This window comes from Astyanax mexicanus, chromosome 6, assembly GCF_023375975.1.
Source record: "Astyanax mexicanus isolate ESR-SI-001 chromosome 6, AstMex3_surface, whole genome shotgun sequence".
Lineage (NCBI taxonomy): Eukaryota > Metazoa > Chordata > Actinopteri > Characiformes > Acestrorhamphidae > Astyanax > Astyanax mexicanus.
The window spans coordinates 13,789,900-13,813,012 of NC_064413.1; the positions used below are offsets into that span (position 1 = coordinate 13,789,900).

At 44.6% G+C, this 23,113-nt stretch overlaps 30 non-coding genes and 2 pseudogenes across 30 annotated transcripts; all 32 read right to left on the minus strand.

Annotated features, from left to right (window-relative positions):
- Positions 1–123: 123 nt before the first annotated feature.
- On the minus strand, positions 124–314 carry LOC125802675 (U2 spliceosomal RNA). The gene has a single exon (XR_007439730.1). It is a non-coding gene; the product is annotated as a U2 spliceosomal RNA (small nuclear RNA).
- A 310-nt stretch (positions 315–624) lies between these two features.
- On the minus strand, positions 625–741 carry LOC125802764 (U5 spliceosomal RNA). Its single transcript, XR_007439815.1, has one exon. It is a non-coding gene; the product is annotated as a U5 spliceosomal RNA (small nuclear RNA).
- Positions 742–1,268: 527 nt separating this feature from the next.
- Positions 1,269–1,459, minus strand: LOC125802686 (U2 spliceosomal RNA). Its single transcript, XR_007439736.1, has one exon. It is a non-coding gene; the product is annotated as a U2 spliceosomal RNA (small nuclear RNA).
- A 309-nt stretch (positions 1,460–1,768) lies between these two features.
- LOC125802765 (U5 spliceosomal RNA) lies at positions 1,769–1,885 on the minus strand. Its single transcript, XR_007439816.1, has one exon. It is a non-coding gene; the product is annotated as a U5 spliceosomal RNA (small nuclear RNA).
- Positions 1,886–2,385: 500 nt separating this feature from the next.
- On the minus strand, positions 2,386–2,576 carry LOC125802697 (U2 spliceosomal RNA). The gene has a single exon (XR_007439747.1). It is a non-coding gene; the product is annotated as a U2 spliceosomal RNA (small nuclear RNA).
- Positions 2,577–2,886: 310 nt separating this feature from the next.
- On the minus strand, positions 2,887–3,003 carry LOC125802766 (U5 spliceosomal RNA). Its single transcript, XR_007439817.1, has one exon. It is a non-coding gene; the product is annotated as a U5 spliceosomal RNA (small nuclear RNA).
- Positions 3,004–3,503: 500 nt separating this feature from the next.
- On the minus strand, positions 3,504–3,694 carry LOC125802708 (U2 spliceosomal RNA). Its single transcript, XR_007439758.1, has one exon. It is a non-coding gene; the product is annotated as a U2 spliceosomal RNA (small nuclear RNA).
- Positions 3,695–4,004: 310 nt separating this feature from the next.
- On the minus strand, positions 4,005–4,121 carry LOC125802767 (U5 spliceosomal RNA). Its single transcript, XR_007439818.1, has one exon. It is a non-coding gene; the product is annotated as a U5 spliceosomal RNA (small nuclear RNA).
- A 527-nt stretch (positions 4,122–4,648) lies between these two features.
- LOC125802719 (U2 spliceosomal RNA) lies at positions 4,649–4,839 on the minus strand. Its single transcript, XR_007439769.1, has one exon. It is a non-coding gene; the product is annotated as a U2 spliceosomal RNA (small nuclear RNA).
- A 310-nt stretch (positions 4,840–5,149) lies between these two features.
- LOC125802768 (U5 spliceosomal RNA) lies at positions 5,150–5,266 on the minus strand. Its single transcript, XR_007439819.1, has one exon. It is a non-coding gene; the product is annotated as a U5 spliceosomal RNA (small nuclear RNA).
- A 526-nt stretch (positions 5,267–5,792) lies between these two features.
- On the minus strand, positions 5,793–5,983 carry LOC125802730 (U2 spliceosomal RNA). Its single transcript, XR_007439780.1, has one exon. It is a non-coding gene; the product is annotated as a U2 spliceosomal RNA (small nuclear RNA).
- Positions 5,984–6,293: 310 nt separating this feature from the next.
- LOC125802770 (U5 spliceosomal RNA) lies at positions 6,294–6,410 on the minus strand. The gene has a single exon (XR_007439821.1). It is a non-coding gene; the product is annotated as a U5 spliceosomal RNA (small nuclear RNA).
- A 527-nt stretch (positions 6,411–6,937) lies between these two features.
- LOC125802741 (U2 spliceosomal RNA) lies at positions 6,938–7,128 on the minus strand. Its single transcript, XR_007439791.1, has one exon. It is a non-coding gene; the product is annotated as a U2 spliceosomal RNA (small nuclear RNA).
- A 309-nt stretch (positions 7,129–7,437) lies between these two features.
- On the minus strand, positions 7,438–7,554 carry LOC125802771 (U5 spliceosomal RNA). The gene has a single exon (XR_007439822.1). It is a non-coding gene; the product is annotated as a U5 spliceosomal RNA (small nuclear RNA).
- Positions 7,555–8,080: 526 nt separating this feature from the next.
- Positions 8,081–8,271, minus strand: LOC125802752 (U2 spliceosomal RNA). The gene has a single exon (XR_007439803.1). It is a non-coding gene; the product is annotated as a U2 spliceosomal RNA (small nuclear RNA).
- Positions 8,272–8,581: 310 nt separating this feature from the next.
- On the minus strand, positions 8,582–8,698 carry LOC125802772 (U5 spliceosomal RNA). Its single transcript, XR_007439823.1, has one exon. It is a non-coding gene; the product is annotated as a U5 spliceosomal RNA (small nuclear RNA).
- Positions 8,699–9,226: 528 nt separating this feature from the next.
- On the minus strand, positions 9,227–9,417 carry LOC125802763 (U2 spliceosomal RNA). Its single transcript, XR_007439814.1, has one exon. It is a non-coding gene; the product is annotated as a U2 spliceosomal RNA (small nuclear RNA).
- Positions 9,418–9,728: 311 nt separating this feature from the next.
- LOC125802773 (U5 spliceosomal RNA) lies at positions 9,729–9,845 on the minus strand. The gene has a single exon (XR_007439824.1). It is a non-coding gene; the product is annotated as a U5 spliceosomal RNA (small nuclear RNA).
- A 528-nt stretch (positions 9,846–10,373) lies between these two features.
- Positions 10,374–10,578, minus strand: LOC125802581 (U2 spliceosomal RNA; annotated as a pseudogene).
- A 536-nt stretch (positions 10,579–11,114) lies between these two features.
- LOC125802774 (U5 spliceosomal RNA) lies at positions 11,115–11,231 on the minus strand. Its single transcript, XR_007439825.1, has one exon. It is a non-coding gene; the product is annotated as a U5 spliceosomal RNA (small nuclear RNA).
- Positions 11,232–11,757: 526 nt separating this feature from the next.
- On the minus strand, positions 11,758–11,948 carry LOC125802775 (U2 spliceosomal RNA). Its single transcript, XR_007439826.1, has one exon. It is a non-coding gene; the product is annotated as a U2 spliceosomal RNA (small nuclear RNA).
- A 310-nt stretch (positions 11,949–12,258) lies between these two features.
- LOC125802776 (U5 spliceosomal RNA) lies at positions 12,259–12,375 on the minus strand. The gene has a single exon (XR_007439827.1). It is a non-coding gene; the product is annotated as a U5 spliceosomal RNA (small nuclear RNA).
- Positions 12,376–12,901: 526 nt separating this feature from the next.
- On the minus strand, positions 12,902–13,092 carry LOC125802786 (U2 spliceosomal RNA). Its single transcript, XR_007439837.1, has one exon. It is a non-coding gene; the product is annotated as a U2 spliceosomal RNA (small nuclear RNA).
- A 310-nt stretch (positions 13,093–13,402) lies between these two features.
- On the minus strand, positions 13,403–13,519 carry LOC125802777 (U5 spliceosomal RNA). Its single transcript, XR_007439828.1, has one exon. It is a non-coding gene; the product is annotated as a U5 spliceosomal RNA (small nuclear RNA).
- Positions 13,520–14,047: 528 nt separating this feature from the next.
- Positions 14,048–14,238, minus strand: LOC125802797 (U2 spliceosomal RNA). The gene has a single exon (XR_007439848.1). It is a non-coding gene; the product is annotated as a U2 spliceosomal RNA (small nuclear RNA).
- A 310-nt stretch (positions 14,239–14,548) lies between these two features.
- On the minus strand, positions 14,549–14,665 carry LOC125802778 (U5 spliceosomal RNA). The gene has a single exon (XR_007439829.1). It is a non-coding gene; the product is annotated as a U5 spliceosomal RNA (small nuclear RNA).
- A 524-nt stretch (positions 14,666–15,189) lies between these two features.
- LOC125802808 (U2 spliceosomal RNA) lies at positions 15,190–15,380 on the minus strand. The gene has a single exon (XR_007439859.1). It is a non-coding gene; the product is annotated as a U2 spliceosomal RNA (small nuclear RNA).
- A 311-nt stretch (positions 15,381–15,691) lies between these two features.
- LOC125802779 (U5 spliceosomal RNA) lies at positions 15,692–15,808 on the minus strand. The gene has a single exon (XR_007439830.1). It is a non-coding gene; the product is annotated as a U5 spliceosomal RNA (small nuclear RNA).
- A 528-nt stretch (positions 15,809–16,336) lies between these two features.
- On the minus strand, positions 16,337–16,527 carry LOC125802819 (U2 spliceosomal RNA). The gene has a single exon (XR_007439870.1). It is a non-coding gene; the product is annotated as a U2 spliceosomal RNA (small nuclear RNA).
- Positions 16,528–16,837: 310 nt separating this feature from the next.
- Positions 16,838–16,954, minus strand: LOC125802780 (U5 spliceosomal RNA). Its single transcript, XR_007439831.1, has one exon. It is a non-coding gene; the product is annotated as a U5 spliceosomal RNA (small nuclear RNA).
- Positions 16,955–17,463: 509 nt separating this feature from the next.
- LOC125802602 (U2 spliceosomal RNA) lies at positions 17,464–17,652 on the minus strand. Its single transcript, XR_007439709.1, has one exon. It is a non-coding gene; the product is annotated as a U2 spliceosomal RNA (small nuclear RNA).
- Positions 17,653–22,788: 5,136 nt separating this feature from the next.
- On the minus strand, positions 22,789–22,999 carry LOC125802649 (U2 spliceosomal RNA; annotated as a pseudogene).
- Positions 23,000–23,113: the final 114 nt, after the last annotated feature.

The window sequence follows — 23,113 nt, forward strand, 5'->3', positions numbered from 1 at the left end:
CAAAACACAAGCCGAAGAAAAACAAGACAGATCACAGGAACTGACCATCCCCCGATCAATTCCAGCCCTCTTGAGCACTTAGCCAACGACCCAGTCGTTTCTTCTTTCTTTGCACCGCTGTAAGGAAGGTGCACCGCTCCTGGAGGTACTGCAATACCAGGTCGATGCGTGGAGCAGAAGGAGCAAGCTCCTGTTCTGGCTCCCTGTTCTAAAAATCCATTTAATATGTAGCCCTCATATAGAGGGCGTATCAGATATTAAACTGATAAGAACAGATACTACACTTGATCTTAGCCAAAAGGCCGAGAAGCGATAACCCGAATATCGCCACCTGGTTGCAGGGCCCTTCTTTTTACTATGTAGCTACTAAGCGGCGAAGCCAACAGATGTCCCACCCATTTAACGTCACCCTACTCTAGCCATTGTTCAAAGAGGTCTGTCTTTTACCATTATTCCTTACAAACTTTTTTTTTTTTTTTTTTTACTGTTTTCTTTTGTCATCATTCCTTCCTAGTCTATTTTTTTTTTATTATTATTATTTATTGATTCATTCATGTTTTCATTCTCTCTCTCTCTCTCTCTCTGTCTTTTTTTTTTTTTTTTTTTTTTGGTACTGAGATGAGCAGCTTCGCTAAAAGCAAAGCTTTCAAAAAATAAGCAATACTCGTCAACGTTCCCCTCCACGGAAATCTTTAGTAAAAGGCGAAAGATTTATACGTGAATGAAGAGAAACCCGAGCTATACCCGTAACCCACCAAACCCCTCCGAGGTCCAGAAAGGGCCGAGGCAGCTGGAGGAAGGCAGGGAGCAAGGGCAGATTGAGAGGGAAGACAACCTTCAACTTTTTTGTCTTCTCCTCCAGTTAAAACGCACGAGTCCTGATGACGTCACACCTGAGCGGGACGGTCGTCCTTGCCTAAAGAGCAGAAGGGGACACAAAAGAACACAAAGAGACAAGCCAAACAACATATCGAGTTAAAAAAAAAAAAAAAGTTAAAAAAAAAAAAAAAAAAAAAAAAAGAACAAAAACGGAGGGAAAACGGAAAACGCGCGAAAAAGACCCTCCCCTGCCAGCAAGTACAGAATTAAATAAATAAATAAACAAACAGAAGAAGAAAACAACACAAGCATGCATGGGTTCACTTCAAAACACAAGCCGAAGAAAAACAAGACAGATCACAGGAACTGACCATCCCCCGATCAATTCCAGCCCTCTTGAGCACTTAGCCAACGACCCAGTCGTTTCTTCTTTCTTTGCACCGCTGTAAGGAAGGTGCACCGCTCCTGGAGGTACTGCAATACCAGGTCGATGCGTGGAGCAGAAGGAGCAAGCTCCTGTTCTGGCTCCCTGTTCTAAAAATCCATTTAATATGTAGCCCTCATATAGAGGGCGTATCAGATATTAAACTGATAAGAACAGATACTACACTTGATCTTAGCCAAAAGGCCGAGAAGCGATAACCCGAATATCGCCACCTGGTTGCGGGGCCCTTCTTTTTACTATGTAGCTACTAAGCGGCGAAGCCAACAGATGTCCCACCCATTTAACGTCACCCTACTCTAGCCATTGTTCAAAGAGGTCTGTCTTTTACCATTATTCCTTACAAACTTTTTTTTTTTTTTTTTTTACTGTTTTCTTTTGTCATCATTCCTTCCTAGTCTATTTTTTTTTATTATTATTATTTATTGATTCATTCATGTTTTCATTCTCTCTCTCTCTCTCTCTCTGTCTTTTTTTTTTTTTTTTTTTTTTGGTACTGAGATGAGCAGCTTCGCTAAAAGCAAAGCTTTCAAAAAATAAGCAATACTCGTCAACGTTCCCCTCCACGGAAATCTTTAGTAAAAGGCGAAAGATTTATACGTGAATGAAGAGAAACCCGAGCTATACCCGTAACCCACCAAACCCCTCCGAGGTCCAGAAAGGGCCGAGGCAGCTGGAGGAAGGCAGGGAGCAAGGGCAGATTGAGAGGGAAGACAACCTTCAACTTTTTTGTCTTCTCCTCCAGTTAAAACGCACGAGTCCTGATGACGTCACACCTGAGCGGGACGGTCGTCCTTGCCTAAAGAGCAGAAGGGGACACAAAAGAACACAAAGAGACAAGCCAAACAACATATCGAGTTAAAAAAAAAAAAAAAAGAACAAAAACGGAGGGAAAACGGAAAACGCGCGAAAAAGACCCTCCCCTGCCAGCAAGTACAGAATTAAATAAATAAATAAACAAACAGAAGAAGAAAACAACACAAGCATGCATGGGTTCACTTCAAAACACAAGCCGAAGAAAAACAAGACAGATCACAGGAACTGACCATCCCCCGATCAATTCCAGCCCTCTTGAGCACTTAGCCAACGACCCAGTCGTTTCTTCTTTCTTTGCACCGCTGTAAGGAAGGTGCACCGCTCCTGGAGGTACTGCAATACCAGGTCGATGCGTGGAGCAGAAGGAGCAAGCTCCTGTTCTGGCTCCCTGTTCTAAAAATCCATTTAATATGTAGCCCTCATATAGAGGGCGTATCAGATATTAAACTGATAAGAACAGATACTACACTTGATCTTAGCCAAAAGGCCGAGAAGCGATAACCCGAATATCGCCACCTGGTTGCGGGGCCCTTCTTTTTACTATGTAGCTACTAAGCGGCGAAGCCAACAGATGTCCCACCCATTTAACGTCACCCTACTCTAGCCATTGTTCAAAGAGGTCTGTCTTTTACCATTATTCCTTACAAACTTTTTTTTTTTTTTTTTTTACTGTTTTCTTTTGTCATCATTCCTTCCTAGTCTATTTTTTTTTTATTATTATTATTTATTGATTCATTCATGTTTTCATTCTCTCTCTCTCTCTCTCTCTGTCTTTTTTTTTTTTTTTTTTTTTTGGTACTGAGATGAGCAGCTTCGCTAAAAGCAAAGCTTTCAAAAAATAAGCAATACTCGTCAACGTTCCCCTCCACGGAAATCTTTAGTAAAAGGCGAAAGATTTATACGTGAATGAAGAGAAACCCGAGCTATACCCGTAACCCACCAAACCCCTCCGAGGTCCAGAAAGGGCCGAGGCAGCTGGAGGAAGGCAGGGAGCAAGGGCAGATTGAGAGGGAAGACAACCTTCAACTTTTTTGTCTTCTCCTCCAGTTAAAACGCACGAGTCCTGATGACGTCACACCTGAGCGGGACGGTCGTCCTTGCCTAAAGAGCAGAAGGGGACACAAAAGAACACAAAGAGACAAGCCAAACAACATATCGAGTTAAAAAAAAAAAAAAAAGAACAAAAACGGAGGGAAAACGGAAAACGCGCGAAAAAGACCCTCCCCTGCCAGCAAGTACAGAATTAAATAAATAAATAAACAAACAGAAGAAGAAAACAACACAAGCATGCATGGGTTCACTTCAAAACACAAGCCGAAGAAAAACAAGACAGATCACAGGAACTGACCATCCCCCGATCAATTCCAGCCCTCTTGAGCACTTAGCCAACGACCCAGTCGTTTCTTCTTTCTTTGCACCGCTGTAAGGAAGGTGCACCGCTCCTGGAGGTACTGCAATACCAGGTCGATGCGTGGAGCAGAAGGAGCAAGCTCCTGTTCTGGCTCCCTGTTCTAAAAATCCATTTAATATGTAGCCCTCATATAGAGGGCGTATCAGATATTAAACTGATAAGAACAGATACTACACTTGATCTTAGCCAAAAGGCCGAGAAGCGATAACCCGAATATCGCCACCTGGTTGCGGGGCCCTTCTTTTTACTATGTAGCTACTAAGCGGCGAAGCCAACAGATGTCCCACCCATTTAACGTCACCCTACTCTAGCCATTGTTCAAAGAGGTCTGTCTTTTACCATTATTCCTTACAAACTTTTTTTTTTTTTTTTTTTACTGTTTTCTTTTGTCATCATTCCTTCCTAGTCTATTTTTTTTTTATTATTATTATTTATTGATTCATTCATGTTTTCATTCTCTCTCTCTCTCTCTCTCTGTCTTTTTTTTTTTTTTTTTTTTTTGGTACTGAGATGAGCAGCTTCGCTAAAAGCAAAGCTTTCAAAAAATAAGCAATACTCGTCAACGTTCCCCTCCACGGAAATCTTTAGTAAAAGGCGAAAGATTTATACGTGAATGAAGAGAAACCCGAGCTATACCCGTAACCCACCAAACCCCTCCGAGGTCCAGAAAGGGCCGAGGCAGCTGGAGGAAGGCAGGGAGCAAGGGCAGATTGAGAGGGAAGACAACCTTCAACTTTTTTGTCTTCTCCTCCAGTTAAAACGCACGAGTCCTGATGACGTCACACCTGAGCGGGACGGTCGTCCTTGCCTAAAGAGCAGAAGGGGACACAAAAGAACACAAAGAGACAAGCCAAACAACATATCGAGTTAAAAAAAAAAAAAAAGTTAAAAAAAAAAAAAAAAAAAAAAAAAGAACAAAAACGGAGGGAAAACGGAAAACGCGCGAAAAAGACCCTCCCCTGCCAGCAAGTACAGAATTAAATAAATAAATAAACAAACAGAAGAAGAAAACAACACAAGCATGCATGGGTTCACTTCAAAACACAAGCCGAAGAAAAACAAGACAGATCACAGGAACTGACCATCCCCCGATCAATTCCAGCCCTCTTGAGCACTTAGCCAACGACCCAGTCGTTTCTTCTTTCTTTGCACCGCTGTAAGGAAGGTGCACCGCTCCTGGAGGTACTGCAATACCAGGTCGATGCGTGGAGCAGAAGGAGCAAGCTCCTGTTCTGGCTCCCTGTTCTAAAAATCCATTTAATATGTAGCCCTCATATAGAGGGCGTATCAGATATTAAACTGATAAGAACAGATACTACACTTGATCTTAGCCAAAAGGCCGAGAAGCGATAACCCGAATATCGCCACCTGGTTGCGGGGCCCTTCTTTTTACTATGTAGCTACTAAGCGGCGAAGCCAACAGATGTCCCACCCATTTAACGTCACCCTACTCTAGCCATTGTTCAAAGAGGTCTGTCTTTTACCATTATTCCTTACAAACTTTTTTTTTTTTTTTTTTTACTGTTTTCTTTTGTCATCATTCCTTCCTAGTCTATTTTTTTTTTATTATTATTATTTATTGATTCATTCATGTTTTCATTCTCTCTCTCTCTCTCTCTCTGTCTTTTTTTTTTTTTTTTTTTTTTGGTACTGAGATGAGCAGCTTCGCTAAAAGCAAAGCTTTCAAAAAATAAGCAATACTCGTCAACGTTCCCCTCCACGGAAATCTTTAGTAAAAGGCGAAAGATTTATACGTGAATGAAGAGAAACCCGAGCTATACCCGTAACCCACCAAACCCCTCCGAGGTCCAGAAAGGGCCGAGGCAGCTGGAGGAAGGCAGGGAGCAAGGGCAGATTGAGAGGGAAGACAACCTTCAACTTTTTTGTCTTCTCCTCCAGTTAAAACGCACGAGTCCTGATGACGTCACACCTGAGCGGGACGGTCGTCCTTGCCTAAAGAGCAGAAGGGGACACAAAAGAACACAAAGAGACAAGCCAAACAACATATCGAGTTAAAAAAAAAAAAAAGTTAAAAAAAAAAAAAAAAAAAAAAAAAGAACAAAAACGGAGGGAAAACGGAAAACGCGCGAAAAAGACCCTCCCCTGCCAGCAAGTACAGAATTAAATAAATAAATAAACAAACAGAAGAAGAAAACAACACAAGCATGCATGGGTTCACTTCAAAACACAAGCCGAAGAAAAACAAGACAGATCACAGGAACTGACCATCCCCCGATCAATTCCAGCCCTCTTGAGCACTTAGCCAACGACCCAGTCGTTTCTTCTTTCTTTGCACCGCTGTAAGGAAGGTGCACCGCTCCTGGAGGTACTGCAATACCAGGTCGATGCGTGGAGCAGAAGGAGCAAGCTCCTGTTCTGGCTCCCTGTTCTAAAAATCCATTTAATATGTAGCCCTCATATAGAGGGCGTATCAGATATTAAACTGATAAGAACAGATACTACACTTGATCTTAGCCAAAAGGCCGAGAAGCGATAACCCGAATATCGCCACCTGGTTGCGGGGCCCTTCTTTTTACTATGTAGCTACTAAGCGGCGAAGCCAACAGATGTCCCACCCATTTAACGTCACCCTACTCTAGCCATTGTTCAAAGAGGTCTGTCTTTTACCATTATTCCTTACAAACTTTTTTTTTTTTTTTTTTTACTGTTTTCTTTTGTCATCATTCCTTCCTAGTCTATTTTTTTTTTATTATTATTATTTATTGATTCATTCATGTTTTCATTCTCTCTCTCTCTCTCTCTCTGTCTTTTTTTTTTTTTTTTTTTTTTGGTACTGAGATGAGCAGCTTCGCTAAAAGCAAAGCTTTCAAAAAATAAGCAATACTCGTCAACGTTCCCCTCCACGGAAATCTTTAGTAAAAGGCGAAAGATTTATACGTGAATGAAGAGAAACCCGAGCTATACCCGTAACCCACCAAACCCCTCCGAGGTCCAGAAAGGGCCGAGGCAGCTGGAGGAAGGCAGGGAGCAAGGGCAGATTGAGAGGGAAGACAACCTTCAACTTTTTTGTCTTCTCCTCCAGTTAAAACGCACGAGTCCTGATGACGTCACACCTGAGCGGGACGGTCGTCCTTGCCTAAAGAGCAGAAGGGGACACAAAAGAACACAAAGAGACAAGCCAAACAACATATCGAGTTAAAAAAAAAAAAAAAGTTAAAAAAAAAAAAAAAAAAAAAAAAAGAACAAAAACGGAGGGAAAACGGAAAACGCGCGAAAAAGACCCTCCCCTGCCAGCAAGTACAGAATTAAATAAATAAATAAACAAACAGAAGAAGAAAACAACACAAGCATGCATGGGTTCACTTCAAAACACAAGCCGAAGAAAAACAAGACAGATCACAGGAACTGACCATCCCCCGATCAATTCCAGCCCTCTTGAGCACTTAGCCAACGACCCAGTCGTTTCTTCTTTCTTTGCACCGCTGTAAGGAAGGTGCACCGCTCCTGGAGGTACTGCAATACCAGGTCGATGCGTGGAGCAGAAGGAGCAAGCTCCTGTTCTGGCTCCCTGTTCTAAAAATCCATTTAATATGTAGCCCTCATATAGAGGGCGTATCAGATATTAAACTGATAAGAACAGATACTACACTTGATCTTAGCCAAAAGGCCGAGAAGCGATAACCCGAATATCGCCACCTGGTTGCGGGGCCCTTCTTTTTACTATGTAGCTACTAAGCGGCGAAGCCAACAGATGTCCCACCCATTTAACGTCACCCTACTCTAGCCATTGTTCAAAGAGGTCTGTCTTTTACCATTATTCCTTACAAACTTTTTTTTTTTTTTTTTTACTGTTTTCTTTTGTCATCATTCCTTCCTAGTCTATTTTTTTTTTATTATTATTATTTATTGATTCATTCATGTTTTCATTCTCTCTCTCTCTCTCTCTCTGTCTTTTTTTTTTTTTTTTTTTTTTGGTACTGAGATGAGCAGCTTCGCTAAAAGCAAAGCTTTCAAAAAATAAGCAATACTCGTCAACGTTCCCCTCCACGGAAATCTTTAGTAAAAGGCGAAAGATTTATACGTGAATGAAGAGAAACCCGAGCTATACCCGTAACCCACCAAACCCCTCCGAGGTCCAGAAAGGGCCGAGGCAGCTGGAGGAAGGCAGGGAGCAAGGGCAGATTGAGAGGGAAGACAACCTTCAACTTTTTTGTCTTCTCCTCCAGTTAAAACGCACGAGTCCTGATGACGTCACACCTGAGCGGGACGGTCGTCCTTGCCTAAAGAGCAGAAGGGGACACAAAAGAACACAAAGAGACAAGCCAAACAACATATCGAGTTAAAAAAAAAAAAAAAGTTAAAAAAAAAAAAAAAAAAAAAAAAGAACAAAAACGGAGGGAAAACGGAAAACGCGCGAAAAAGACCCTCCCCTGCCAGCAAGTACAGAATTAAATAAATAAATAAACAAACAGAAGAAGAAAACAACACAAGCATGCATGGGTTCACTTCAAAACACAAGCCGAAGAAAAACAAGACAGATCACAGGAACTGACCATCCCCCGATCAATTCCAGCCCTCTTGAGCACTTAGCCAACGACCCAGTCGTTTCTTCTTTCTTTGCACCGCTGTAAGGAAGGTGCACCGCTCCTGGAGGTACTGCAATACCAGGTCGATGCGTGGAGCAGAAGGAGCAAGCTCCTGTTCTGGCTCCCTGTTCTAAAAATCCATTTAATATGTAGCCCTCATATAGAGGGCGTATCAGATATTAAACTGATAAGAACAGATACTACACTTGATCTTAGCCAAAAGGCCGAGAAGCGATAACCCGAATATCGCCACCTGGTTGCGGGGCCCTTCTTTTTACTATGTAGCTACTAAGCGGCGAAGCCAACAGATGTCCCACCCATTTAACGTCACCCTACTCTAGCCATTGTTCAAAGAGGTCTGTCTTTTACCATTATTCCTTACAAACTTTTTTTTTTTTTTTTTTTACTGTTTTCTTTTGTCATCATTCCTTCCTAGTCTATTTTTTTTTTATTATTATTATTTATTGATTCATTCATGTTTTCATTCTCTCTCTCTCTCTCTCTCTGTCTTTTTTTTTTTTTTTTTTTTTTGGTACTGAGATGAGCAGCTTCGCTAAAAGCAAAGCTTTCAAAAAATAAGCAATACTCGTCAACGTTCCCCTCCACGGAAATCTTTAGTAAAAGGCGAAAGATTTATACGTGAATGAAGAGAAACCCGAGCTATACCCGTAACCCACCAAACCCCTCCGAGGTCCAGAAAGGGCCGAGGCAGCTGGAGGAAGGCAGGGAGCAAGGGCAGATTGAGAGGGAAGACAACCTTCAACTTTTTTGTCTTCTCCTCCAGTTAAAACGCACGAGTCCTGATGACGTCACACCTGAGCGGGACGGTCGTCCTTGCCTAAAGAGCAGAAGGGGACACAAAAGAACACAAAGAGACAAGCCAAACAACATATCGAGTTAAAAAAAAAAAAAAAAGTTAAAAAAAAAAAAAAAAAAAAAAAAAGAACAAAAACGGAGGGAAAACGGAAAACGCGCGAAAAAGACCCTCCCCTGCCAGCAAGTACAGAATTAAATAAATAAATAAACAAACAGAAGAAGAAAACAACACAAGCATGCATGGGTTCACTTCAAAACACAAGCCGAAGAAAAACAAGACAGATCACAGGAACTGACCATCCCCCGATCAATTCCAGCCCTCTTGAGCACTTAGCCAACGACCCAGTCGTTTCTTCTTTCTTTGCACCGCTGTAAGGAAGGTGCACCGCTCCTGGAGGTACTGCAATACCAGGTCGATGCGTGGAGCAGAAGGAGCAAGCTCCTGTTCTGGCTCCCTGTTCTAAAAATCCATTTAATATGTAGCCCTCATATAGAGGGCGTATCAGATATTAAACTGATAAGAACAGATACTACACTTGATCTTAGCCAAAAGGCCGAGAAGCGATAACCCGAATATCGCCACCTGGTTGCGGGGCCCTTCTTTTTACTATGTAGCTACTAAGCGGCGAAGCCAACAGATGTCCCACCCATTTAACGTCACCCTACTCTAGCCATTGTTCAAAGAGGTCTGTCTTTTACCATTATTCCTTACAAACTTTTTTTTTTTTTTTTTTTACTGTTTTCTTTTGTCATCATTCCTTCCTAGTCTATTTTTTTTTTATTATTATTATTTATTGATTCATTCATGTTTTCATTCTCTCTCTCTCTCTCTCTCTGTCTTTTTTTTTTTTTTTTTTTTTTTGGTACTGAGATGAGCAGCTTCGCTAAAAGCAAAGCTTTCAAAAAATAAGCAATACTCGTCAACGTTCCCCTCCACGGAAATCTTTAGTAAAAGGCGAAAGATTTATACGTGAATGAAGAGAAACCCGAGCTATACCCGTAACCCACCAAACCCCTCCGAGGTCCAGAAAGGGCCGAGGCAGCTGGAGGAAGGCAGGGAGCAAGGGCAGATTGAGAGGGAAGACAACCTTCAACTTTTTTGTCTTCTCCTCCAGTTAAAACGCACGAGTCCTGATGACGTCACACCTGAGCGGGACGGTCGTCCTTGCCTAAAGAGCAGAAGGGGACACAAAAGAACACAAAGAGACAAGCCAAACAACATATCGAGTTAAAAAAAAAAAAAAAAGTTAAAAAAAAAAAAAAAAAAAAAAAAAGAACAAAAACGGAGGGAAAACGGAAAACGCGCGAAAAAGACCCTCCCCTGCCAGCAAGTACAGAATTAAATAAATAAATAAACAAACAGAAGAAGAAAACAACACAAGCATGCATGGGTTCACTTCAAAACACAAGCCGAAGAAAAACAAGACAGATCACAGGAACTGACCATCCCCCGATCAATTCCAGCCCTCTTGAGCACTTAGCCAACGACCCAGTCGTTTCTTCTTTCTTTGCACCGCTGTAAGGAAGGTGCACCGCTCCTGGAGGTACTGCAATACCAGGTCGATGCGTGGAGCAGAAGGAGCAAGCTCCTGTTCTGGCTCCCTGTTCTAAAAATCCATTTAATATGTAGCCCTCATATAGAGGGCGTATCAGATATTAAACTGATAAGAACAGATACTTTCTGTCAGCCAGCCCTAGTCGCCTTCCCGGCCCAGGCCTCAATCAAGCATACCGTCCACACAGCCAAGAGCACGACAGAAACAGACACAAACAGTGCCCGAACCGCCGCTCCAAGGCCGTGGATCGCAACCCAAACCAATCAGCAACCAAGCGAGCAGTCCAAGCAGCTCCCCACCGGGGATTGACCGCAAAGACAAACACCATCCAAACCCCGTTGCCGGAGAGCAGGACGGATAACTACACTTGATCTTAGCCAAAAGGCCGAGAAGCGATAACCCGAATATCGCCACCTGGTTGCGGGGCCCTTCTTTTTACTATGTAGCTACTAAGCGGCGAAGCCAACAGATGTCCCACCCATTTAACGTCACCCTACTCTAGCCATTGTTCAAAGAGGTCTGTCTTTTACCATTATTCCTTACAAACTTTTTTTTTTTTTTTTTTTACTGTTTTCTTTTGTCATCATTCCTTCCTAGTCTATTTTTTTTTTATTATTATTATTTATTGATTCATTCATGTTTTCATTCTCTCTCTCTCTCTCTCTCTGTCTTTTTTTTTTTTTTTTTTTTTTGGTACTGAGATGAGCAGCTTCGCTAAAAGCAAAGCTTTCAAAAAATAAGCAATACTCGTCAACGTTCCCCTCCACGGAAATCTTTAGTAAAAGGCGAAAGATTTATACGTGAATGAAGAGAAACCCGAGCTATACCCGTAACCCACCAAACCCCTCCGAGGTCCAGAAAGGGCCGAGGCAGCTGGAGGAAGGCAGGGAGCAAGGGCAGATTGAGAGGGAAGACAACCTTCAACTTTTTTGTCTTCTCCTCCAGTTAAAACGCACGAGTCCTGATGACGTCACACCTGAGCGGGACGGTCGTCCTTGCCTAAAGAGCAGAAGGGGACACAAAAGAACACAAAGAGACAAGCCAAACAACATATCGAGTTAAAAAAAAAAAAAAAGTTAAAAAAAAAAAAAAAAAAAAAAAAGAACAAAAACGGAGGGAAAACGGAAAACGCGCGAAAAAGACCCTCCCCTGCCAGCAAGTACAGAATTAAATAAATAAATAAACAAACAGAAGAAGAAAACAACACAAGCATGCATGGGTTCACTTCAAAACACAAGCCGAAGAAAAACAAGACAGATCACAGGAACTGACCATCCCCCGATCAATTCCAGCCCTCTTGAGCACTTAGCCAACGACCCAGTCGTTTCTTCTTTCTTTGCACCGCTGTAAGGAAGGTGCACCGCTCCTGGAGGTACTGCAATACCAGGTCGATGCGTGGAGCAGAAGGAGCAAGCTCCTGTTCTGGCTCCCTGTTCTAAAAATCCATTTAATATGTAGCCCTCATATAGAGGGCGTATCAGATATTAAACTGATAAGAACAGATACTACACTTGATCTTAGCCAAAAGGCCGAGAAGCGATAACCCGAATATCGCCACCTGGTTGCGGGGCCCTTCTTTTTACTATGTAGCTACTAAGCGGCGAAGCCAACAGATGTCCCACCCATTTAACGTCACCCTACTCTAGCCATTGTTCAAAGAGGTCTGTCTTTTACCATTATTCCTTACAAACTTTTTTTTTTTTTTTTTTTACTGTTTTCTTTTGTCATCATTCCTTCCTAGTCTATTTTTTTTTTATTATTATTATTTATTGATTCATTCATGTTTTCATTCTCTCTCTCTCTCTCTCTCTGTCTTTTTTTTTTTTTTTTTTTTTTGGTACTGAGATGAGCAGCTTCGCTAAAAGCAAAGCTTTCAAAAAATAAGCAATACTCGTCAACGTTCCCCTCCACGGAAATCTTTAGTAAAAGGCGAAAGATTTATACGTGAATGAAGAGAAACCCGAGCTATACCCGTAACCCACCAAACCCCTCCGAGGTCCAGAAAGGGCCGAGGCAGCTGGAGGAAGGCAGGGAGCAAGGGCAGATTGAGAGGGAAGACAACCTTCAACTTTTTTGTCTTCTCCTCCAGTTAAAACGCACGAGTCCTGATGACGTCACACCTGAGCGGGACGGTCGTCCTTGCCTAAAGAGCAGAAGGGGACACAAAAGAACACAAAGAGACAAGCCAAACAACATATCGAGTTAAAAAAAAAAAAAAGTTAAAAAAAAAAAAAAAAAAAAAAAAAGAACAAAAACGGAGGGAAAACGGAAAACGCGCGAAAAAGACCCTCCCCTGCCAGCAAGTACAGAATTAAATAAATAAATAAACAAACAGAAGAAGAAAACAACACAAGCATGCATGGGTTCACTTCAAAACACAAGCCGAAGAAAAACAAGACAGATCACAGGAACTGACCATCCCCCGATCAATTCCAGCCCTCTTGAGCACTTAGCCAACGACCCAGTCGTTTCTTCTTTCTTTGCACCGCTGTAAGGAAGGTGCACCGCTCCTGGAGGTACTGCAATACCAGGTCGATGCGTGGAGCAGAAGGAGCAAGCTCCTGTTCTGGCTCCCTGTTCTAAAAATCCATTTAATATGTAGCCCTCATATAGAGGGCGTATCAGATATTAAACTGATAAGAACAGATACTACACTTGATCTTAGCCAAAAGGCCGAGAAGCGATAACCCGAATATCGCCACCTGGTTGCGGGGCCCTTCTTTTTACTATGTAGCTACTAAGCGGCGAAGCCAACAGATGTCCCACCCATTTAACGTCACCCTACTCTAGCCATTGTTCAAAGAGGTCTGTCTTTTACCATTATTCCTTACAAACTTTTTTTTTTTTTTTTTTTACTGTTTTCTTTTGTCATCATTCCTTCCTAGTCTATTTTTTTTTTATTATTATTATTTATTGATTCATTCATGTTTTCATTCTCTCTCTCTCTCTCTCTCTGTCTTTTTTTTTTTTTTTTTTTTTTGGTACTGAGATGAGCAGCTTCGCTAAAAGCAAAGCTTTCAAAAAATAAGCAATACTCGTCAACGTTCCCCTCCACGGAAATCTTTAGTAAAAGGCGAAAGATTTATACGTGAATGAAGAGAAACCCGAGCTATACCCGTAACCCACCAAACCCCTCCGAGGTCCAGAAAGGGCCGAGGCAGCTGGAGGAAGGCAGGGAGCAAGGGCAGATTGAGAGGGAAGACAACCTTCAACTTTTTTGTCTTCTCCTCCAGTTAAAACGCACGAGTCCTGATGACGTCACACCTGAGCGGGACGGTCGTCCTTGCCTAAAGAGCAGAAGGGGACACAAAAGAACACAAAGAGACAAGCCAAACAACATATCGAGTTAAAAAAAAAAAAAAAAGTTAAAAAAAAAAAAAAAAAAAAAAAAAGAACAAAAACGGAGGGAAAACGGAAAACGCGCGAAAAAGACCCTCCCCTGCCAGCAAGTACAGAATTAAATAAATAAATAAACAAACAGAAGAAGAAAACAACACAAGCATGCATGGGTTCACTTCAAAACACAAGCCGAAGAAAAACAAGACAGATCACAGGAACTGACCATCCCCCGATCAATTCCAGCCCTCTTGAGCACTTAGCCAACGACCCAGTCGTTTCTTCTTTCTTTGCACCGCTGTAAGGAAGGTGCACCGCTCCTGGAGGTACTGCAATACCAGGTCGATGCGTGGAGCAGAAGGAGCAAGCTCCTGTTCTGGCTCCCTGTTCTAAAAATCCATTTAATATGTAGCCCTCATATAGAGGGCGTATCAGATATTAAACTGATAAGAACAGATACTACACTTGATCTTAGCCAAAAGGCCGAGAAGCGATAACCCGAATATCGCCACCTGGTTGCGGGGCCCTTCTTTTTACTATGTAGCTACTAAGCGGCGAAGCCAACAGATGTCCCACCCATTTAACGTCACCCTACTCTAGCCATTGTTCAAAGAGGTCTGTCTTTTACCATTATTCCTTACAAACTTTTTTTTTTTTTTTTTTTACTGTTTTCTTTTGTCATCATTCCTTCCTAGTCTATTTTTTTTTTATTATTATTATTTATTGATTCATTCATGTTTTCATTCTCTCTCTCTCTCTCTCTCTGTCTTTTTTTTTTTTTTTTTTTTTTGGTACTGAGATGAGCAGCTTCGCTAAAAGCAAAGCTTTCAAAAAATAAGCAATACTCGTCAACGTTCCCCTCCACGGAAATCTTTAGTAAAAGGCGAAAGATTTATACGTGAATGAAGAGAAACCCGAGCTATACCCGTAACCCACCAAACCCCTCCGAGGTCCAGAAAGGGCCGAGGCAGCTGGAGGAAGGCAGGGAGCAAGGGCAGATTGAGAGGGAAGACAACCTTCAACTTTTTTGTCTTCTCCTCCAGTTAAAACGCACGAGTCCTGATGACGTCACACCTGAGCGGGACGGTCGTCCTTGCCTAAAGAGCAGAAGGGGACACAAAAGAACACAAAGAGACAAGCCAAACAACATATCGAGTTAAAAAAAAAAAAAAGTTAAAAAAAAAAAAAAAAAAAAAAAGAACAAAAACGGAGGGAAAACGGAAAACGCGCGAAAAAGACCCTCCCCTGCCAGCAAGTACAGAATTAAATAAATAAATAAACAAACAGAAGAAGAAAACAACACAAGCATGCATGGGTTCACTTCAAAACACAAGCCGAAGAAAAACAAGACAGATCACAGGAACTGACCATCCCCCGATCAATTCCAGCCCTCTTGAGCACTTAGCCAACGACCCAGTCGTTTCTTCTTTCTTTGCACCGCTGTAAGGAAGGTGCACCGCTCCTGGAGGTACTGCAATACCAGGTCGATGCGTGGAGCAGAAGGAGCAAGCTCCTGTTCTGGCTCCCTGTTCTAAAAATCCATTTAATATGTAGCCCTCATATAGAGGGCGTATCAGATATTAAACTGATAAGAACAGATACTACACTTGATCTTAGCCAAAAGGCCGAGAAGCGATAACCCGAATATCGCCACCTGGTTGCGGGGCCCTTCTTTTTACTATGTAGCTACTAAGCGGCGAAGCCAACAGATGTCCCACCCATTTAACGTCACCCTACTCTAGCCATTGTTCAAAGAGGTCTGTCTTTTACCATTATTCCTTACAAACTTTTTTTTTTTTTTTTTTTTACTGTTTTCTTTTGTCATCATTCCTTCCTAGTCTATTTTTTTTTTATTATTATTATTTATTGATTCATTCATGTTTTCATTCTCTCTCTCTCTCTCTCTCTGTCTTTTTTTTTTTTTTTTTTTTTTGGTACTGAGATGAGCAGCTTCGCTAAAAGCAAAGCTTTCAAAAAATAAGCAATACTCGTCAACGTTCCCCTCCACGGAAATCTTTAGTAAAAGGCGAAAGATTTATACGTGAATGAAGAGAAACCCGAGCTATACCCGTAACCCACCAAACCCCTCCGAGGTCCAGAAAGGGCCGAGGCAGCTGGAGGAAGGCAGGGAGCAAGGGCAGATTGAGAGGGAAGACAACCTTCAACTTTTTTGTCTTCTCCTCCAGTTAAAACGCACGAGTCCTGATGACGTCACACCTGAGCGGGACGGTCGTCCTTGCCTAAAGAGCAGAAGGGGACACAAAAGAACACAAAGAGACAAGCCAAACAACATATCGAGTTAAAAAAAAAAAAAAAAGTTAAAAAAAAAAAAAAAAAAAAAAAAAGAACAAAAACGGAGGGAAAACGGAAAACGCGCGAAAAAGACCCTCCCCTGCCAGCAAGTACAGAATTAAATAAATAAATAAACAAACAGAAGAAGAAAACAACACAAGCATGCATGGGTTCACTTCAAAACACAAGCCGAAGAAAAACAAGACAGATCACAGGAACTGACCATCCCCCGATCAATTCCAGCCCTCTTGAGCACTTAGCCAACGACCCAGTCGTTTCTTCTTTCTTTGCACCGCTGTAAGGAAGGTGCACCGCTCCTGGAGGTACTGCAATACCAGGTCGATGCGTGGAGCAGAAGGAGCAAGCTCCTGTTCTGGCTCCCTGTTCTAAAAATCCATTTAATATGTAGCCCTCATATAGAGGGCGTATCAGATATTAAACTGATAAGAACAGATACTACACTTGATCTTAGCCAAAAGGCCGAGAAGCGATAACCCGAATATCGCCACCTGGTTGCGGGGCCCTTCTTTTTACTATGTAGCTACTAAGCGGCGAAGCCAACAGATGTCCCACCCATTTAACGTCACCCTACTCTAGCCATTGTTCAAAGAGGTCTGTCTTTTACCATTATTCCTTACAAACTTTTTTTTTTTTTTTTTTTACTGTTTTCTTTTGTCATCATTCCTTCCTAGTCTATTTTTTTTTTATTATTATTATTTATTGATTCATTCATGTTTTCATTCTCTCTCTCTCTCTCTCTCTGTCTTTTTTTTTTTTTTTTTTTTTTGGTACTGAGATGAGCAGCTTCGCTAAAAGCAAAGCTTTCAAAAAATAAGCAATACTCGTCAACGTTCCCCTCCACGGAAATCTTTAGTAAAAGGCGAAAGATTTATACGTGAATGAAGAGAAACCCGAGCTATACCCGTAACCCACCAAACCCCTCCGAGGTCCAGAAAGGGCCGAGGCAGCTGGAGGAAGGCAGGGAGCAAGGGCAGATTGAGAGGGAAGACAACCTTCAACTTTTTTGTCTTCTCCTCCAGTTAAAACGCACGAGTCCTGATGACGTCACACCTGAGCGGGACGGTCGTCCTTGCCTAAAGAGCAGAAGGGGACACAAAAGAACACAAAGAGACAAGCCAAACAACATATCGAGTTAAAAAAAAAAAAAAAAAAAAAAAAAGAACAAAAACGGAGGGAAAACGGAAAACGCGCGAAAAAGACCCTCCCCTGCCAGCAAGTACAGAATTAAATAAATAAATAAACAAACAGAAGAAGAAAACAACACAAGCATGCATGGGTTCACTTCAAAACACAAGCCGAAGAAAAACAAGACAGATCACAGGAACTGACCATCCCCCGATCAATTCCAGCCCTCTTGAGCACTTAGCCAACGACCCAGTCGTTTCTTCTTTCTTTGCACCGCTGTAAGGAAGGTGCACCGCTCCTGGAGGTACTGCAATACCAGGTCGATGCGTGGAGCAGAAGGAGCAAGCTCCTGTTCTGGCTCCCTGTTCTAAAAATCCATTTAATATGTAGCCCTCATATAGAGGGCGTATCAGATATTAAACTGATAAGAACAGATTTTTTTTTTTTTTTTTTTCTTGGGTCAGAAATAATTTCACCAGTATGTATTTTAACACTAGGTTACTCTTCTTTCATCATTCCCATAAAAAATTAAAACAAAATTTATTATCTAAAATACCCTTAAAACATAACTTAATACTAAATATATAAAACTATCTAAATGAAATTAAAATATTTTTTTCCTTTAAATCCACTCCTCTAATTCAAGTGTAGGCTGTGCCTGGGCAAACGAACAAATCAAAAAAAGAATTAAAACCCCTTCTAATTTAAAAGGCAGAAAATCAATAAAACCAAAAGTGATTCATAGAATCACAGGATGAAGTCGTGTTTCTTCAACGGTGGGAACTACTGCTCGAAGAGGCCCTTCCACCTCTCCTTCGCTGCGTGATACCCCCACCGGATGACATCTAACTCCATCCGAAAAGCCAGATCAGCGCGGATTTTCCTGTATATTCCCTCGGTTTCCAGGTTTGTCCCTCTACGGATGAGGTCAGTACGAGCATTCCAAAGCTCCCGCTTGGTAATGCTCACCACCAACCACATCCGGGACAAGAAGGGAGACCTGGTATCCTGAGGCCACCCTCTTATGACCTTTCCTCTGGTCAAATTGAACTGCGGGTCAAATGCTCTGCATAGGTCGGCTATCCTTGTCCAGATCACCTGAGCATACCCACAGTCCCAGAACACATGGCCAAGAGTTTCCTCATTGGCACATGAGGTTCTGGGGCAGCGCGGGTGTCTGGTGAGCCCGTGCCTATACAAAACATCCCTGACTGGCAACTTGCCATGAACACATTGCCAATTCAGGTCCTGCAGCCGGTTGTCTAACCCTTTTGGCTGAACTCTAGACCAAGTGTCCTTCTCCAAGCCCACCACAGAGCGAGTACCTCGGGCATCCAGAACAGCTTTATACAAAGCTCGGTGCCTAACAAAGGTCTCGGGCTTCAACCCCACCGGAAGCGACCTGTTCCATCTTACCAGGTGCTTATAGTGATCCGGTAGGGTCTCAGCCTTAGGGCAGGAGTTGGACCACGTACTCACTAGAGTACGCATTGGCCAGGACAGCCACAACCGTACAAAATGTTGATGGGGGTGTTCTAGGGGAGCTGCCAGGCGTGCACAGAGCTGTGCAGAAAACAGACAATCCAGCTTAAGAGGGAAGTCAGGTACATCCCTCCCTCCCTTGTCCTTTCCCAGGTACATCACTTCCCTCTTAACATACTCATATCTACCTCCCCAGACGAGACTGAAAACGTCTTTAGTGAGCCCTCGCCGCATGCAGCGGGGCATGGGGTAGACATGAGCTAAATACAACAGTGAGGGAAGGACATCTACTTTTAATGCCAATACCTTACCCAGAAAGGACAGGGACCTGGCTTTCCACAGCCCCATCTTGCGCCTGGCCAGAGCTAAACGCTCTTCCCAGTTGGCTCGGGCAGCCCCTTCTGCCATGAAGGAGACCCCCAAGATCTTCAGAGGACCATCGCTGAGGGCCAAACCCCCTACAATGTCCCTTCGATCTGTCCAACTGCCGAAGTACTTGACTACCGACTTGCCAAGGTTCAATGCCGCACCGGAAGCTCTACCGAACGCCTGCACCATGTCTAAGGCAATCTTGAGTGACCGGTCCGAGCATACAAACAACGTAGTGTCGTCTGCATACTGGGCCAGTTTGACCACCTTTCCTCCGCCCCCCGGGAGGGGGAGACCATCTATCTCTGGGTGGGCTCTGATGGCTGCAGCAAGTGGCTCTATATAGAGTGCGTAGAGTAAAGGGGAAAGAGGACACCCCTGTCGTACTCCACTCACTTGCGGTACTAAGTCGCTCAGGTGGCCGTTGATGGAAACACGGCTTCCGACCTCAGCGTATAACGTAAAGAGCCATCTGAGGAACTTGGGCCCAAACCCTAGTGTCGTCAACACCCTCTCGAGGAAGCGGTGGTCTACTCGGTCAAAAGCCTTTTCCTGATCTAAGCTCACCAGCGCCAGCGGGACATTTCTGTCTCCGACCCAGGAGATGGCATCCCTGATTAGGTGGAGGTTCCAGGTTGCCGATCTCCCTGGGACCCCACAGGTCTGGTCGCTGTGGATCAGGCACGACATGGATTTCTTCAGGCGCTCTGTCAGGGCCTTGGCGAGGATCTTAAGATCAACGCACAGCATGGTCAGGGGTCTCCAATTAGCTAGATCCTTGGGATCTCCTTTCTTGTATAACAAGGAGAGAGCTCCTGACCGCATGCTCTCTGTGAGCCTGCCCTGTCGGTGCACGTCCTCGGCTACCTCCACCATCACCGGGCCGAGGACATCCCAAAACGTAGAATAAAACTCTACTGGGAGCCCATCTAAGCCCGGGACCTTTCGCCGGTTCATTTTGCCAAGTACACCGGTCAGTTCTATCAGACTAAAGGGGGTCTCTAGGCTGTCCCGAGCTGTGCTCGGAAGGCGTGTCTCTAGGTGCGACAGAAATTGCTCCCCTATTTCATGATCTGTGCTACGTTTATTAAAAAGATTAGAATAAAAACTATGTGCAACCTCCATCATCCGGGCCGGGTCCGAACAGGTCCTACCTTCCGAGTCTATGAGAGATGTAAAACATCTCTCCTCTCGGGCCTGCCGAACCCTTTGAAAAAAGGAGGCAGAACATGTTTCGTTCTCCTCTGCCATCTGAACCCTGGCATTAAACAGGCTATCAGCCGCCGACCTTTCGTGCAGTACCCTGAGCCCGGCTCTAAGGGCCTGCACTTTATCTAGGTCCAGCGTCCCTCCGTTGTTAAAATTGACATATTGTTCCTTCAATTGCTTCTCCAAATCCTTTACCCGCTTCAGCTTTTCGGCTTTGCGGCGTCTGCAATAGTGGTTTGTAAGAGCACGAATTCTCTCTTTGATGTGCTCCCACCATGCAGCTGGAGAAGCAAAGTCACCCTTGCAGTCTGACCAGACTGCGAAGTGATCCCTAAAGAGAGTCTGATACTCTCTTTCCTCCAGGACCTCCACGTTCAGTTTCCAATACCCTCTACCAATGGAGGGGGCATTAAAGGAGACTGTGGCCTCTACCATCATATGGTCTGAGAACCACCGTGGGGTCAAGGAGGCCTTTTTAACAACTATAGTGGGGGACACTAATATGTAATCTAGGCGGCTTTGTGCCCCTCTAGTGTTATGCCAGGTATGGCCCGGGTTTCCGGGGTTGCAAATTTTAAAACCGTCAGTAAGGCTGAAGTCGCTGGACAACTTCTGGAAGTGTTTCCGGCTGACATCATCACCCCCCTCTAAATTTATATTAAAATCACCTGCCACTATTAAGTGCCTATTTGTCACACAAAAGGGGGCCAGAACTTCTAAAAAGTTAATACGGGACGAGGCATCTACTGGAGCGTAGATGCACAAAACTCGGATGTTTTGGCCTCTCCAAGTGGCGTCTAAGCCCAGTGCTCTGCCTTGATAGATGGTAAACTGGCTTACCTTCTCAAAGGTGCGGTCTCCCAACAGGATTCCCACACCCGAGGAATGGACGCCACCCACGCTCCAGTAGGCCATACCTCTTTTCCATTGGTGTGAGAAAAGTGCCTCGTCCCTCTGGTCCCGCAGGTGAACCTCTTGCAAACAGCAAATGGTCGGGGAGATAGATGCCAGATCCTGGAACACCGCTGCCCTCTTAACCGCGTTTCGAAGCCCTCTGACGTTGATGGTTAAAATAGTAAAATCTGCCATAAAAAGATAAAAAAGGGGGTTAAAACCAAACTAAGAAAACAATTAAAACTCTACTAAAACAGGGGAGCCCCTCTCTGAACCTCTCCTCTCATTCGTGGGGAGAGGAGCCACCCCCTCCAAATATGCTGATTCGTTGGGGGGGGCCTCCCTGCCCCCGTACTCCTGCGGTGGTGGTGGGGTGTCCTCGGACCCAGATGGTTCTGGCGGGGTATCCTCGGACACCGGCAGGCTGGCTTCTTCTGGTTTGGGGGCCAGGGGTGAACAAGGGGGAGGGGCTCCCACGGGCGCCGCCACAGGGGGGCCCGCCTTCTTCCTCTTCTTAAATTTCTCCTCTCGCTCCCGAGGCCTCTTCCCAGAGGGGATGGAGGGGGGGGCCTGCCCGTTGGGCCGAGGGGTCGAGCTCAGGGTAGGGCGCCTGGCTATAACAGGAGAGGAGGTGGCTACTGCCTCTCCTGGTGATCCGGGCTCTTCTCCATTCCTGGCAGCCACCTCCCTTCTTCCGCCCGCCCCTGCCCCAGCCAGCACCGTGGCGTAGGATGGCGCCCGGCTAGGACAGGAGTGGGCTAAATGTCCCTCCCCGCCACAGCTCCTGCAGCGGCGGGGGTTCTGGCAATTCTTCGCCAGGTGCCCTTTCCCCAAGCAGTTCTTACACTCCATATCTTTACACCCCTCGGCCTGGTGTCCATACTTAAGGCACCCCCGACAGAAGGCGGGCTGTCCCCTGAAGAAGAGGTACCCCTTGCTGCCTTCCAATAAAAAATTAGCCGGGGGGTACCTCAGACTTCCACCTTCTTCCTTAAATTTTACCATAAATTGGCGGCGCCCGTTCCAAATTCCCAGCTCATCCCGGACCATTCTCTCCCCCGGCTGGACCTCTCCGAACTGTACCAAAAAGCGGCGGACAGACTCGGCCGATACGAAGGGATTAAAAACATGTACCGTGACCATCCGCCGGTTTGTCTCCCACATGGAGGCCATAGTATATTGCCTCCCCAGCGGATGGTCACCCAGGACCCGCCCAAGCCCCAGGACCCGCCCATAGGTCGCCTCAGACGCCAATGTGACATCGAAGAACCTCAGGGCGTTGTTACGCTGGGCGCAGACGAGATCCTCCGGCTTTAGCCCCAGCGCAATAAAAAGGACCTCCCGGATGAACGGAACCCGCTCGGTAAAGAGGGTCCCGTCATCCGGGTCCCTCCACTGGAACCGTATGGTGTGGGGCACACCTCCGCCTACCCCAACACCGGGCTCCAATGGAGGGGATATCCCAGCCGCTGGAGCTGCCGTCGGAGGCCCGTCCTGCCCCGCAGAGCCCCGAGGTCCCGAGTCCATGGCGTCTTCCACTCCCCCAGGCAGGTCCCAATGCAGGCAGGTCCGTGGGCCGGTCCGTCCGCTCGCCAGGTTGTCCAGCCGGGCTGCTCTATCGTCGTTGTCCGGGTGGGCTGGTGAACTATACTAAAAAGTTTAAAACAAATAAATAAAAGCAAAAAGGAGTTCAAGGGATCCCCTTGCGGTAGCAGCGGTCAGGCCACCAGCTACTGCACATATGTTCACCCCTGAACTCCTCTAAAAACTATGCCCAAGCACAGCCGTCGTCCTCTTCAAATCCACGTAAAACTGATAAGAACAGATACTACACTTGATCTTAGCCAAAAGGCCGAGAAGCGATAACCCGAATATCGCCACCTGGTTGCGGGGCCCTTCTTTTTACTATGTAGCTACTAAGCGGCGAAGCCAACAGATGTCCCACCCATTTAACGTCACCCTACTCTAGCCATTGTTC